The sequence below is a fragment of the Chanodichthys erythropterus genome, chromosome 18, assembly GCF_024489055.1.
Source record: "Chanodichthys erythropterus isolate Z2021 chromosome 18, ASM2448905v1, whole genome shotgun sequence".
NCBI lineage: Eukaryota > Metazoa > Chordata > Actinopteri > Cypriniformes > Xenocyprididae > Chanodichthys > Chanodichthys erythropterus.
Genome location: NC_090238.1, coordinates 2148314 through 2162974, shown reverse-complemented (window position 1 = coordinate 2162974; position 14661 = coordinate 2148314). Strand labels below are relative to the sequence as shown.

Here is a 14661-nt window from a genome sequence, read left to right as displayed (position 1 = left end):
TGTGACAAACAATATTGGAGAATAGCTGCAGAATAATATATTTCAGGCCACAATAAACAGAAGAAAGTTCAGCATCACTTGAAGCCTTTATGTAGATGTTGTAATGCATTATATATTTTCATAAATATTTGTAACCAAAGTTAAAATGCATTAGCAGATTCCTTGTTGCATCTGAAATTGGTTGTATGTCATTAATGCACTATTTCTAAAGGTGTAACAATGAATAGATTATAATAGTACTTTAATGTATTATAACTGTGTTTACAGTTATTCATGAGATCATGCAATGCATAATTACTGCATTAAAAATACTTCTATAATGCATCATATATAAAGGCTTCAAGTGAAGTGTTCTGCAGGAAGTCTGTTTAATGCTTCGCTGTTACAGACAGCACCGTCAAAAACATGTGAAACAGACAGAGCATTATTTATGTCACCCAGCCTATAAATAATGAGCGTTACAGGGGTCACGACGGGGTCACGCACAGCTGTTTTAGGAATGGCGGCCAGAGCTTCCCTTGATCCCATACAAATCACGTCGTCAGGCTTCATCTCTGATTTTATATCATTGAGAGTTTATTAATAGTGTGAATTATTATTTCTATTTTAAAATATAACAGTATCAATGTAATATAAACAGAAAATAGAAATACATATTTTTTTGTTCTCATTCTAATTGTAAAGTACTGACAACCATTACAGAACAAGATCAATCTTATAATCACATTAAATTTAAATAAATTCTTAATAATAAACGTTTTATTTAGCTTGAAATAACAAGTAAATCCACACGCAGAACTGAATACTTTTTTTTTTTTATTTGTGCATGTGAAATAATCAGTATTTATTACTTCTAGTATCACTGACATACTATTATAGTTTATAAAAAATATTTGAATTTATTTATATTTTCCATTTTAAAGTTTTTTTTTTAACTAAAGTTTAAATATGTCTGTATTTTTTTATTATTTTTATTTCAGTTTTATTTTAAGTAAAATTAGGATTAAGTTTAAATTTAGTTAGCTGGAAAAAAAAAAAGTATTTTTATATATTTAATTTAAAGTAACAAAAAAGCTTTTTAATTCTAAAAGTGTAAAGTCCTCCATTTAAAGAACAAAAATCACCACAGAACACAAGTAAATTATATAATGAAACTGAAATCAGAAGAGAAATACGAACAGCAGTCAGCGGTGTCAGTGAAGCGCGGACTTCCTTCAGACAGCCTGCTTCTCTGACTGATTTAATTGTAAGTGCGGGTGATGCTGGGTTCAAGGTCAGGGGTCGAAGGTCAACCTTATTTTCTCGCCCTGGTTTCCCGTGCCCATGGAGATGGGGTCAGCGTGTCAAATGAAATCTCATCGCAGCCTCTTGTGTCATGTATATTCAATGCTGCGGCAGGTGCCGCCACCTCTGGAACATCACAGAGAGGTTAACGGCTAAAATAAATAATAAAAAATAGCTCCTTGTTAAAACACTGACCTTGTGGAAAAAAGCCTCTGTCAGAGAGAGTGTGTGACGGTTGTGTCCTGGACACTGCAGAAAGATTAGCTGGATATCATGGAGAAATCCCAAACTAACACTCGCCGAGAGCTAAAGGCCTTTGGTGAGTAAATAACGCTGGAAGAACTGCAGTCGAAGTGTAAGAATGACAATCTGATCGATGTTATTCAGTTCAGACTCACTAAAGAAAACACTCGCAGAAGACAATGAACCACCAGCTGTTCATCTACGATACTTTCCCCTCCACAACTCCACGTGATTGAGAGAAAGTGAAATATTCATTGCATTAAAACAAAACATGATATGTGCTTTTAGTCACTCTCTCTCTCTCTCTCTCTCTCTCTCTCTCTCTCTCTATATATATATATATATATATATATATATATATATATATATATATATATATATATATATATATATATATATATATATATATATATATATATATTCATATATGTGTCAACTGTTTTACAGTGTTTATATTTGTCAACATAAGTTAATTATATTAATTAACATGAAATAAAGCAAAACCATTCTAAAGCATTTATTAATCTACGCTCATGTTAATTTCAATATTTACTAATACATAAGTTGAATCTGTTAGTATTATTTAATGAACCACAGCTAACATGAACTTACTATGAACATAAATAGAGATTAATACATACTGTAACAAATGTTGTTAGATAATATTAATGAATGCATTAACTAATGTTAACTATGGGACCTTGTTATAAAGTGTTACCATACTTTATAATATAATATATTAAAAATATAATAAATGGTTAGATTAGGGTCCAATTCTCACTATTAACTACGACTTTTGCCTCAATAAACTCCTAATTACTGCTTATTAATAGTTCGTAAGGTAGTTGTTAAGTTTAGGTATTGGGTAGGATTAAAGGGTTAATTCACCCAAAAATCTAAATAATGTCATTTATTACTAACATTCATGTTGTTCTACACCCGTAAGACCTGTTTTGTTTTGTTTTTTGGCGCACCAAAAATATTCTCGTGGCTTTATAATATTAATATTGAACCACTGTACTCACATGAACTGATTTAAATATGTTTTTAGTACATTAACGGATCTTGAGATTTTCAATGTCATTGCTGGCTATGCATCGGATTTCATCAAAAATATCTTAATTTGTGTTCTGAAGATGAACAGAGGTCTTACGGGTGTGGAACGACATGAGGGTGAGTAATTAATGACATTGCTTTCATTTTTGGGTGAACTAACCCTTTAAGGGATGTAGAATATGATCATGTAGAATAAGGTATTAATATGTGTTTTATAACAGCAAATATCCTAGTAATATGCATGATAATAAACAACTAGTTAATAGTGAGAATTGGACCCTAAACTAAAGTGTTACCAAAAATGATTTATGTCTAGTAAATGTTCACAGTTGACAAGTGTGTTAATAACTTTTAGACTGTGGTTTGCAGTCTTGACCAACACCGATGTTAATAAACGTGAGATAAAATGCATGCAGAGCAGTACAGATGAATCCTCTATAGGCCGTACATTATAAGATTTGTTTTTTTAATCACTTAAGAACAAATTTCATCTTCACAGAGACGGCCTGGCATGAGAGAATCGAGCTGCTGAACACGAGAGACTGTTATTTTGTTTAATTCAGAGTGAAAGCAGTTTGTTTCGAGCTTCTGAATAAAGATAAATGCATATGCACCTTTCTGCACATTCATTTTATTTATTAACAGCCATATATTAGAAACAGTGGCATACAGGGCAATTCCATTTAGGCTTTATTTCGAAACTTCAAGGGGAGCTTAACCCTGGGTCAAAGGTCACGGTGAAGGTGACACTTAGCATAATTGCATAAATGTCTGAATGGCTCTCTGTTCATATATAAAACATGCGCTCAGCTCAATCTCTCCAGCAGCCTCATAGATTCATACACGCTCCTGTTCTGTGAGCCTTTCTTTAAATGTGACTGTCCATAAACATGAATGACTGAACTGAATAAACAACTGCAATTCCTTAAAGATTTCATTAACAATACTCTAGTACGTTTAAGAAAGACATCAAAACACCTTTACTAAAGAAAATCAACACTATCAACAACTTTTTTTAAATTATTATTATTAAAAAAAAATCCTTTTCAATAAGTTTCCATTAGTTAATGCATTAACTATTATAGACTAACAATGAGCCATATATATTTACAGCATTTATTAGGCATTCTTCTTCTTCTGCACAGCGAGTCAATGACAGCCCATAGAGCCGCTTGTGGGAAAGTTATGAATTTTGGCACACTGATAGAGGACAGTCCCAACATTAACTAAAGCAAATTTGGTGTCTCTAGATCAAACTCTCTAGCGCCACCACTTGTCCAAATTTTAATTTATGTTTACGCTAATAACTTTTGAACCATAAGGGTTAGAAACATTTTTTCCCCCCGATTCCAAATGCCAAAAAACCTACTTTTTCGCACTCCTCCTAGACAGTTGCTCCAATTTTAATGAAAATCAAATCAGATCATCTTCAGACTATGCTGGCTAAAAGTTACCAAAGCTTTTTGACAAACCAACCATTCTCAAATAATGTGCAAACGAATTCGAAGAAGATTATGCCAAATTGGACATATCTGTATTCTGACCAAACTTGGTGCATGTCATCAAAAGCATGACCTGAGGCTACATGCTGTGTTTCGGCACAGCGCCACCTACTGGTCTGGAGAAAGCTAATTTTTTATTTTACAATTACTATGTTTACTAATAATATTTTTGCTTATAACTTTCAAACAGTTTGGCCAAAAAACAAACAAAAAAAAAAAAAACAGTTTCAAACAGTTTTAAAATTTAAAAAACTGGTCTTGTTAGATTCAGGGCATGCAGAGTTGAATGTCATCAAATTTTACCATATCAGCCCTTTTGGGCATCAGCCATTTTGCATTTTGTAGATAAAAAGCATTAGCGTATCTTTATGAAACTTGGTATGGGTCATCAGCACGATGCCATGAAGGAGACAGAGAAGTTTCGAGACGGCGCCACCTAGTGGTGAACACAAATACTCATATGCTCATAACTTTTGATGTGGTTGACTTATTTTCACAGGAGTCATCTCCTTAGATTCCTGAACCTTGCTGAGTCCAACGATACATAACATGCTAGAATTCGCCTTATGGTTTGTGTGACGTGGTGATTTAGCGTTAAAACAACATTTGCAAATATCTTTGAAACCACCGTAGGAAATTCATAAAGGTAGGTCGATTGATAGTAAGCGGCAAAAAAATGCAATCAAAGTCGTGCATGGGTTATTTTCGTATATAACTAAACAAAATGAGATATTTTCACCAAATTTGACACTTATTTATGGGTATATGAAAATAAAGTATATGAAATAAAATGCTACATTTTACTAATGATTTTACTTCTTGCTTGCTTCTTTGTGCTTGGCCCTTTAAAGGCTGCTTGCAGCTATATTTAATGTTAATGTTAGTTAACGAAAATATTCATATTAGTTCACAGTGCATTAACTAATGTTAACCCTTGTGCTGTGTTGAAAACCCTATCACACTCGTGTTCCTGGTCAAAAATGACCGGCATGCAAAAATTGCTCATAAATCTCTTGTTATGCTACCTTATCAACAACTATTGAGTTCAATGTTTTTGTCAGCTTGTTTTCTTTCAATTAGCACTGGTTTTGTGTTTATTTTTGGAACTGATCGATCGTAGGCCTTATTTATCTGAGCTTATGTACCTCAGTTTTTGAGTGAAAAATGTGTTTTTTGTGGATAATTTTGTCAATTTTGCACAAAATATGAAAAAAAAAAAAACAATTCAATGTTTATCACACTATAGTGTGCTTTAATGTTTAAATATGAAATTTGTTTTGAAATGTTTTTGTTTTTATTTATTACAAAATGGCACAAAATCACACTTGTGGTGTTCCCGGTCAAAAATGACCGGCCTGGAGAAAAATAGCTTATACATCACTTGTTAAGCTTTTTTATTACCAAATATTGGATTTTTGTCAACTTGTTTTCTTTAAATTAGGACAGGTTTTGTATTCATTTTTGAAACTGATTGATGGTAGGCCTCACTGATCTGAGGATAAAGTTCATCTCTGTGCAAAAGAAATCCTGTAATACTCAAAATAGTTTGTTTGTGTTCATGAACGTGTGTGTGTGTGTGTGTGTGTGTGTGTGTGTGTGTGTGTGTGTGTGTGTGTGTGTGTGTGTGTGTGTGTGTGTGTGCGCAGATGCACGAGTATGCATGTATAGACACATGCAGAGGTCCAAGGCCTTTATTTTTGCTCGTCCACATGTATATATGTGAACACGATGAACAAGCTCCTGAACACTGATTGTTTCATTTTCAAAAATAAATACAAAACCTGTCCTAATTTAAAGAAAACAAGTTGACAAAAATACTGAATCCAATATTTGGTGATAAAATAGTGTAACAAGTGATTTATAAACTATTTTTGTAAGCCGGTCATGTTTGACCGTGAACATCACAAGTGTGACTTTGTGTCTTTTTGGAATAAATAAAAACCAAAATAAAAACATTTCAAAACACATTTCCTGCTTAAACATTAAAGCACACTAGTGTGATAACTTTTGATTTTTTCATATTTTTGTAAAATTGACAAAATTATTGACAAAAAACACTTTTTTCACTCAAAAACTGGGAACTGGGAACAGCACAAGTGTGATAAGGTGAAAAACCTTCTCCCAAAAGTACGAAAATTATCAAAAAATATTTGAGAAGTAGAACCCTGTGTGAACAAAGTCTTACGTTTCAGTCAAATGCAATGACATTAACTAACATTTTCAGGAAAAAGAAAATCTTCTTTGTGTCAAAATGACCCGAACACCGCATGAGGGTTAACAGATACAACTTTTGATTTTAATAATGTATTAGTAAATACTGACATTAACTTAACTAAGATCCCCAATGATTCAGTGAGTCATTAGATGAATTTAAACCGAGTTCTGATTCACGCGAGTTCTTGGCTGATTCATTAAAAGAATCATCTGATAAGAGTCATTCTCAGGTGAATCGGACGACTCATGTTTATTGTGTGCAACGAAAGAAGATGAAAATAATAGCCTTTGTATTATTTTGTATTTATTTCAGTTTCTCTCGTCACATTCAACTCTGATAAAGTTAAATTCCTCTTGTTGTGGAGCAGATTAATAAAGCTGATGAATATGAACCACGAACGCCAGGAAATCATTTGATTCCGTTCTGAATTCGAACCGGTGAGAAATATAATTTAATTTTTTCATTTCAAAATGTAGGCAATGTAATGCTTCCCATTCCTCCACGTTCACATCAGTATCTCTCAGCCGAGTTTCTGTCCTCGGCCCGCTGCCGTTCCTGTCCAGGACCCTTTCATTCCTCGGGATGATCCCGCTCACGTCTGCTTTTGTTCACCGTGAACCCATTTAAATTCATGCTGAGCGTCGCCCACCAAGCATCATGTTCAGTTTGGGCCTAATCTGATTCCAGCCGGTCATACTAACAGAATTTCAGCCGCTGTAATATGATTGCACTCCCGCCACAGCGCTGGACACGAGTTAGCCTGAAGATCTCGCGCCGCGGCTCTCCAGAAAGCTTGAGCTTTGCTCTGAACTCTTAACAAAGTGCTGTAATAGACCCGAGAGCGAGATACTTCCCCTTCACGGCACATGAAAACCTACCCAGACTGCCCAACAATAATGGATCTGAATATTAGAGTCACCATGAAATCAAAATGGATCGTTTTTATTATTTTTTTTATGTGATATTGCAGTGTTTATTCTAAATGATTTATCGGTGCACATCATTATTGTGTTAAATTCATGTTCCTCGTAATCTTGAATCAGAATATCTTCTCCTCCCTCTTGCATCTTCTCTTCTCTGATGATGAGGGTGGGGCAACCTGTCACTCACATGAGATCCACCAATAGCAAACCACAACCATCCAATCAATTCCCCACAGACAAAATCAAGCCCCGCCCTACATTTGTTCTTGTTCCTGAAGCGTTTCACTTCGTCACAATAAAGAAAAGACTTCTGCAAGACACCTCTTTGAACATCCAAACAATATCTATTTAAACCATAAACTCATGTTGCTCAGACCTACACTGAAAGACTTTGGGTTTACTTGAAAAAAAAATGTAGGAAACCATTTTTACTAGTAAATCTCACAAATAACACATTGAAGTAAACGTAAGATTTAAAGGTACAAACACTGAAAGAGTATTTCTTGTAAAACATACTCCAGTAATATTTGTTTTACACTGTAAAAAGGCTTTGAAAGTTGTAAATAAAGATTATTGGAGTAGTTTTACAAGAAAATACTCTTTTAGTGTTTCTACAGTTTCACATTTAATTCAGTGTCTTACTTGCGGTTTTGTTGAGTGACAATTGTTTCTACAATTGTTTTTCAGTGTATATCTTAAATTAGCATTAAATTGATCAAAAGTGACATTACAAACATTTTTAATGTTACAAAAGATTCTATTTTAAATAAATGGTGTTCTTTAGAACTTTCTATCCATCAAAGAATCCACAGAAATCTGAAGCAGCACGACTTTTCTCAACACTGATAATAATCATAAATGTTTCTTGAGCATCAAATCATCATATCAGAATGATTTCTGAAGGATCATGTGACACTGAAGACTGGAGTAATGATGCTGAAAATTCAGCTTTGATCACAGGAATAAATTACACTTTACTGTATATTCACATAGAAAACAGCTATTCTAAATTGTAATAATATTTCACAATTTTTACAATAAAATACAGCCTTGGTGAGCAGAAGAGACTTTCTGATCCCAATCATTTGAAAAGTAATGTATATGTAGAAGATTTCTTTATGAAACTGAGAGGACATCTAAAAGCCATATGCATTCTTCTAATGCAGAGACCCTTTCATATTTCTGTCTTGTAGAGTCACTGGGTTCACGACACACACACACACACACACACACAGTATCAGGTCGGTCAGAGGGCCTCAGCTGATGGGCTGATAAAGGAACAGCAAACGGAGGAGGAACTCAATTAACTCTTGACATGCTCTCACACTCCTCTGTGCTCCTCGCTCTCCCGTCATGATGGGCTCAAGCAAAAATGCAGCTTTAGCATGAATATATTGCATTTGTTGTTCGAGAAGTGGGCTTGTTTTGTTTTGGAGCTCAGTTTCATGGATGCAAATGAAACGGGGTTCGTTCAGAGCTTGGGGCGAGAGCCAGTCTGGAACTGACTGCCCATAAAACACCCCGGGTTAACAGCTACCGAGGGAATACGGGCCGAGGGCCGACCCTGAGGTGTGTGTGTGTGTGTGTGTGTGTGGTAACAGGGGTAAGTAGCACTCGCTCAGGCCCCTGGGAGCCGTTTTAATCTGCGGGCCGCAGCGGACAGCCGCTCATTCATTAGTGCAGAGATAAACAGAGAGAAGGGGAAAGGTGAAGACGAGCACTTTGTTAAAAAGCGAAGGAGAAATTTGACAAGGATTTATGACTGATCTGAGGAGGTGGAACACGGCCAGAGAGAAACGGATGCAGAGAGGAGAGCACGAGCTCAAACATGAACTACTGGTTCTGGACATTGTTTCTGCAAATGATGCTGATTTAAATGTAAAAATATCCCTATCACTATTTCACCACTTATTTACAGCAACACGGTTTCTCCTGAAGCTCAAGCAGTGTTCGCATTCACTACCAGTCAAATGTGCGGCTCGGATGCACTGAAAAGCCTCTATCAAATGCATTCATGTAGTTTTGGTAAAGAAAGTTGACACAATCACTATTTTAGGTTGATATGATGTGATTTTAAGTAAAAGAAAACACGTTTCGTTTCATTTTAATCATCTTTTTTGTCTATATTAGGTCATAAATGGTCATGCGATTTGACCAAATACATTTTTAAAAGTACAAATATTCAGATAAAGTCATCTACGAAATGCATTTATGTAAATTATTTTAAAAGTAAAACTGAATTACTTATATTTTTGTGTCCATCAATATTTTAGGTTGAACTGTATGTGATTTTAGGTAAAAGCATATTGTAGTTTTTAATCTTAATCATCATTTTGTTTATATATTTTTTTATTAATAACAACATAACATACGTCAAGTACAATTTAAATATTTACTTCTATTTTGTAGAGTTCTGTGACTCTCTCAAAAAACATAATTTAAGGGAAAAATGAGGGTGGGGAATAAATTTCACAACAAAATATGCATATATGCATAAATATATTATTTATTTATTTAATAAACATATAAGCTATTTTTTCCTACAACATCACAATACATCATTTTAGGGAGAAATTTTTTTTTTATCATATTATATGTATTATTTATAGTGCTATCATAGATGTATAAGAAATATATATTTATATATTATTATAATATTGTATATTATATATACATATTTTATATATAAATATAAAATATTTTGTTAAATATGTACATATGTGTGTGTGTGTGTGTGTGTATATATACACACTACACACAAATATATATTATGTAAACACAAACTTTTATTTTGGATGTGATTAATCGCAATCGTTTGATAGCACTGTTTTATTAAATTATATAATTTATTTATCCATTTATTAAAAATAAATATTAATAAATAAGTACTGTATTTATTTATTTAAAACATTAAGCAATTTTTCCACTTTCTTTTCCTTCCTGATTTAATAATTAATTAATCAGAGGGTAAAAGTACAACTATTCAAAGTAGCCTCTCAATTGACATGAGCTCATAAGATCTGCACGCATAATAATTCTACAGTAGTGAGTTTTTAGGGATGGTTTAGCATGTAACTCTATTAGAATGATTTCTGTGCTGGGGCAGGTGGAAACAATGGCAGGGCAAGTGAACGTCTCTGACTGGGTCAACAGAAAAACTCTTACTGAGGAGCGAGAAGAGTGAATGAGACGCTGAGAGTTTGAGCGATGGAGGGAGAAAGAAAGAGAAGGAGTGAGAAAAACAACAAGGTGCGAGGGAGACGGATCGATACCGGGTGACGGTGCCCGGTTACTGCAGGGAGGAGAGAGCGGCCCGGCCTGGAGGTCCGGCAATTAAACTCCAGGGCCGAGGATTAAATTTAGTCCGTCTGCCTCGCGTCACCACTGCGGCTTTATAAAGCTATGAGATCACTCGCCACAACCACGAGAGCCTCGGCACGCAACGTCCCGCTGCAGCCCAGAAACAGATCGCATCTATCGATCCGCAGCGTCCTTCCTGCGCTCAGGATGTGGGGGAGGAGACACACACACACACACACACACACACACACTAGGGCTGTAACTAGCACTCAGAAATCATCTGCCACATACCGTCAGACATTAGCGTTTCAGCTCATTTTTGCCCAATAATGACAGCTAGCAATGGGAAAACACAGGACTGGCCTCATTACAGTTTCTTGTATATAAAGTAACAGTAACTAACTAAGAGTGCTTTCTGTCCAATTTTACAGATGCTGATGCAAACTGATGTAATAATCAAATGCGCTCCCCTGTTCGTCTTATCTTTCTCAAACGCCATTATATTAGTGAATCAGTTTAGTCTCACTGAAGTCTCAGTGCAAATATTTAGCTAAATTCTGCTGTTCATTGTTATATTTCTGACTCAGTAATACAAATGATGGTGTTGTCTACTTAATTTTCATCTAATTGATATTGCTACTCTGGTTTTTGTCCCTCAACCAAAACACACATTTAAAAAAGCATTTAAATATTCACATTTTAGATGTTTACTAAGATTCGTCTATTATCTATTGAATCCCACAATATCATTTAAAATATCAGTAAGCCTAATATATATAAAATCATCATTTATTGGGTACTTTCAGTTTTTCAATTCTTTCCTTTTTTTTTTTTTAAGTGAAGTTTAAAAAAAATATATTTATTTTAATTTTAAATCATGAAACTTTATGTAAAAAAAGTGTCCCGCATGTTCATGTCACTACCGAAACAGTGTGTGTTTGAGTCATTGAGACTGATTTTAACATGCTTCTACATTTCTGATCAGGAAATATTCCTCTCACAGCCTCTCTTTCACAGCAGATAGATCATCATTCTGAGTTAAATGTGTTCAAAAGTCTGAAAATCTGTGTGGAGCTTTAAGGATCGTCACTAACAAACACCTTTTTCTGCAATTAAACAAACTTTTTTGAGTGTTATTCTATAAAATGTAGTTTGTTTTCTGTGTTCAACTGTTCAGAGCTGTGCTAGATAACCATGTGCTGATTATCATCTTTGAGCTAGACTGAAAACTATCGAAAATTGTCACTATTGAAACTTCACCATGTTTCAGTCATGACTGTTTCGGTAGTGTCTAAAGGTCGACCGATATATCGGGCCGATATTTGTCTTTTTTTAATATATCGGCATCGGCCGAATGATAAGTTTAGAAATGTTGTGCAGCCACTTATTATTAGTGTGACATTTTAGCATGCAAATGAAGGGGAAAAATTCGAGATATCAGCCCTAAAAATCGGCAGCACATATCGGCCATCGGCTGACCCTGATTATAAACATCAGCATCGGCATCGGCTATAGAAAAACCCATATCGGTCGATCTCTAGTAGTGACATCATTGTTTTGGTAGTGACAAAAGGGAACATAGTATCATTTATTTGGGAGAAATAAACACAATTTTAGTGGAGTTATGCAAATCATTAGTATTTAATATGTTTTTAGTATGTGAGTTAAATCCTGTAATGTGATGTGGTCACTACCAACACATCACGACCGAAACAGGCAAAAATAAAGTATATTGAATGATCAACTAAGATGTTATTATAGTGTTTGATTCAATGTTTATTCAAACTAATGAATCCTTCACTTTGACATCAGTTTGATCAACTTTATGCCTTTTACAGAGGAAGATTGGATTCAAAATACAACAAATCTCATAAATTACACTTGAAATATTGTTCAAATTATTATTGATTTACCTGTGAATACATTTACTTTGAAAAAAAAAAAGTTAACACAATCTTAATTATCTTATTAAATTATTTATTATTGTGTTTCGGTAGTGACAAATTTGGGGAGAGGAAAAATATTCCAAAAATTTCTGAAAATACAATATGAGAATTAACTGCACAATTACTAAAAATGTGTACCTTGGATAATATACAAAACACACACACACACACACACATATAAATATATTAGTATTTTATAGTGTATTGTAGTGTATTATTAGTAGCTTACAGTGTATCAAGCTACTTAAAGGGTCTGTAGCTTCCGAAATGATGCAGTTTCAAAATAAAATGCATATATAATGTATATTAAAGCAGGGAAATCTCGCCGGCGTGACTGCGGCAGTGAAAGAGTTAACATGTGAAAGTGTGTGAGCCCAACGGTGAAGCTCCCTCTTGAATTGAACAGTTCATCATATGAAAAAGTAGTTCATTCCTCGCGTGGAACACACTTGGGAAGGTTTTTTTAAAATCGTTCCCCTTTTTCCCTCTTTACACTAGAAATAATGCATATTCCTCATTTTTCTGCTAAATAATTAGCTGCCAAATCAAATATGCTCTAATGTAAGACGCAGAGCCAGACGAGTGTGTGATTCATGCGGCTTGTCTTTAGTCTGAACAAGACCATGGTGTTATTTGGGTGTGTGTGTGTGTGTGTGGCTCGACACATTTATTTGCATAACACACAAACACATGTTTATCCAGCGATCATAATGAGGATATACTGTAGCATAAACTCATATTTTATAGCGTCTTCTGTGAACTAAGCTTGCAATTATAATAATGCCATAACAATACTAAAGCGTGAGACAGAAGCATCACATGACAACAGAAACCTGCATTAGAGGATCCCAGATAACAGGGAACATTCAGGAAGTGTTCGTTCAGTAACATTCATTCAAAGTTATCTGGTCTTTCTCAAAACATTAGCACAAAAACATTATTCATACAATGTTTTTTTCTGTAACATCTGGACGTTCTTCTAACGTTTTTTAAATGTTACTAATTGTTGTTTAAGAACAGTAACGTTCCTATAATGTTTGCAAAATTACAAAAATTATGTAAGTATAATGTATTTGCTCAGATATGACGAATCAAACGAGTCAAATACAGCAGAAATCTATAGGGAACACTTTATTTTAAGGTGATGTAGTTACAGCACTTACTATAGTAATAACATAGTAAATTATGTATAATTACAAGCAACTAACCTTAATCCAAACCTTAACCCTAAAGAAATACATGTACTGTAGTTAATTAATATTTCTCAGCACTTATTTGTGTAATTACTCTGTAACGACGTCACCCTAAAATAACGTGTAACTGAAATTTAGCTACAAAATCATGACGTTAAACTATTTGCTTGTTTTAATTATTTTTTACTAATATGCACCAATATTATAATGCATAATAATGTGCAAGTAGGGCATTTTTATTTTTAACTGGCCACTCTGACAGTTCAGTGACGACACAAACCACAAACTGAATCAATCGATTCATCAGACACAGAGTTTAAAGCAGTGATTCTGGCTCAATAATAATATCATGTTTGAGTGAATGAGACTCAAACACTGCTCAGTTACACATTTCTTTATGCAAGTACATAGTAGTAAAGACACTAATATAAAGCGTGACCAACGTCATGTTTGCACTCCTCGCTGTAAACTATACTACTGTACTTCACTATAATGTACTGCATTTGTCTTTGCACCAAATCAAACTGAATTAGTGCCTTAACATGTGCATGACAGAACAATCTTGTCCTTCTGTGTTCTTTTAGTTTAATTACACTGTCCAGCGATCTATTAATGTGTGATGTGTTTAACATACTGTACCCACAATGTACTTTAAATACAGTGCAGGGTATTCTGATCATGTGTGATACACACACACACACACACTTATGAAAGAAAAGCCAGCTTTAGCATTATGAGCTGTAACGCTGTAACTCAGCGTGGAAATGTATGGATGGCAGCATGACACACTGTGACTCCAGCAGCAGGTTTACGTGTCATGTGACCGCAGCTCACCTTCACGAGAGAGCAGATTTCCATCGGAACGGCCTCAGATGTTCTGGGAACGTTCACAGGTCAACATGAGAGCGGCGCAGGGACACGAACGCTGTATAATGGAGTCTGATCTACATGCTGCAGATATTCACCTCATCACTGATTAAAACACACAGAGTGAATATA

At 34.6% G+C, this 14661-nt stretch overlaps 1 protein-coding gene across 5 annotated transcripts in view; it reads right to left on the bottom strand.

Annotated features, from left to right (window-relative positions):
- esrrb (estrogen-related receptor beta) overlaps window positions 1-14661 on the bottom strand; it is an 83535-nt gene that overhangs the window by 55639 nt on the left and 13235 nt on the right. Inside the window, exon 1 of one of the 5 annotated variants that reach the window (XM_067367966.1) lies at window positions 1180-1399. The exons of the other annotated variants lie outside the window; for them this stretch is intronic. The gene's annotated coding sequence lies outside the window, so the exon portion shown is untranslated. Of the gene's footprint in view, window positions 1-1179; window positions 1400-14661 lie in introns of those variants that run through there. 5 annotated transcript variants of the gene reach the window in all.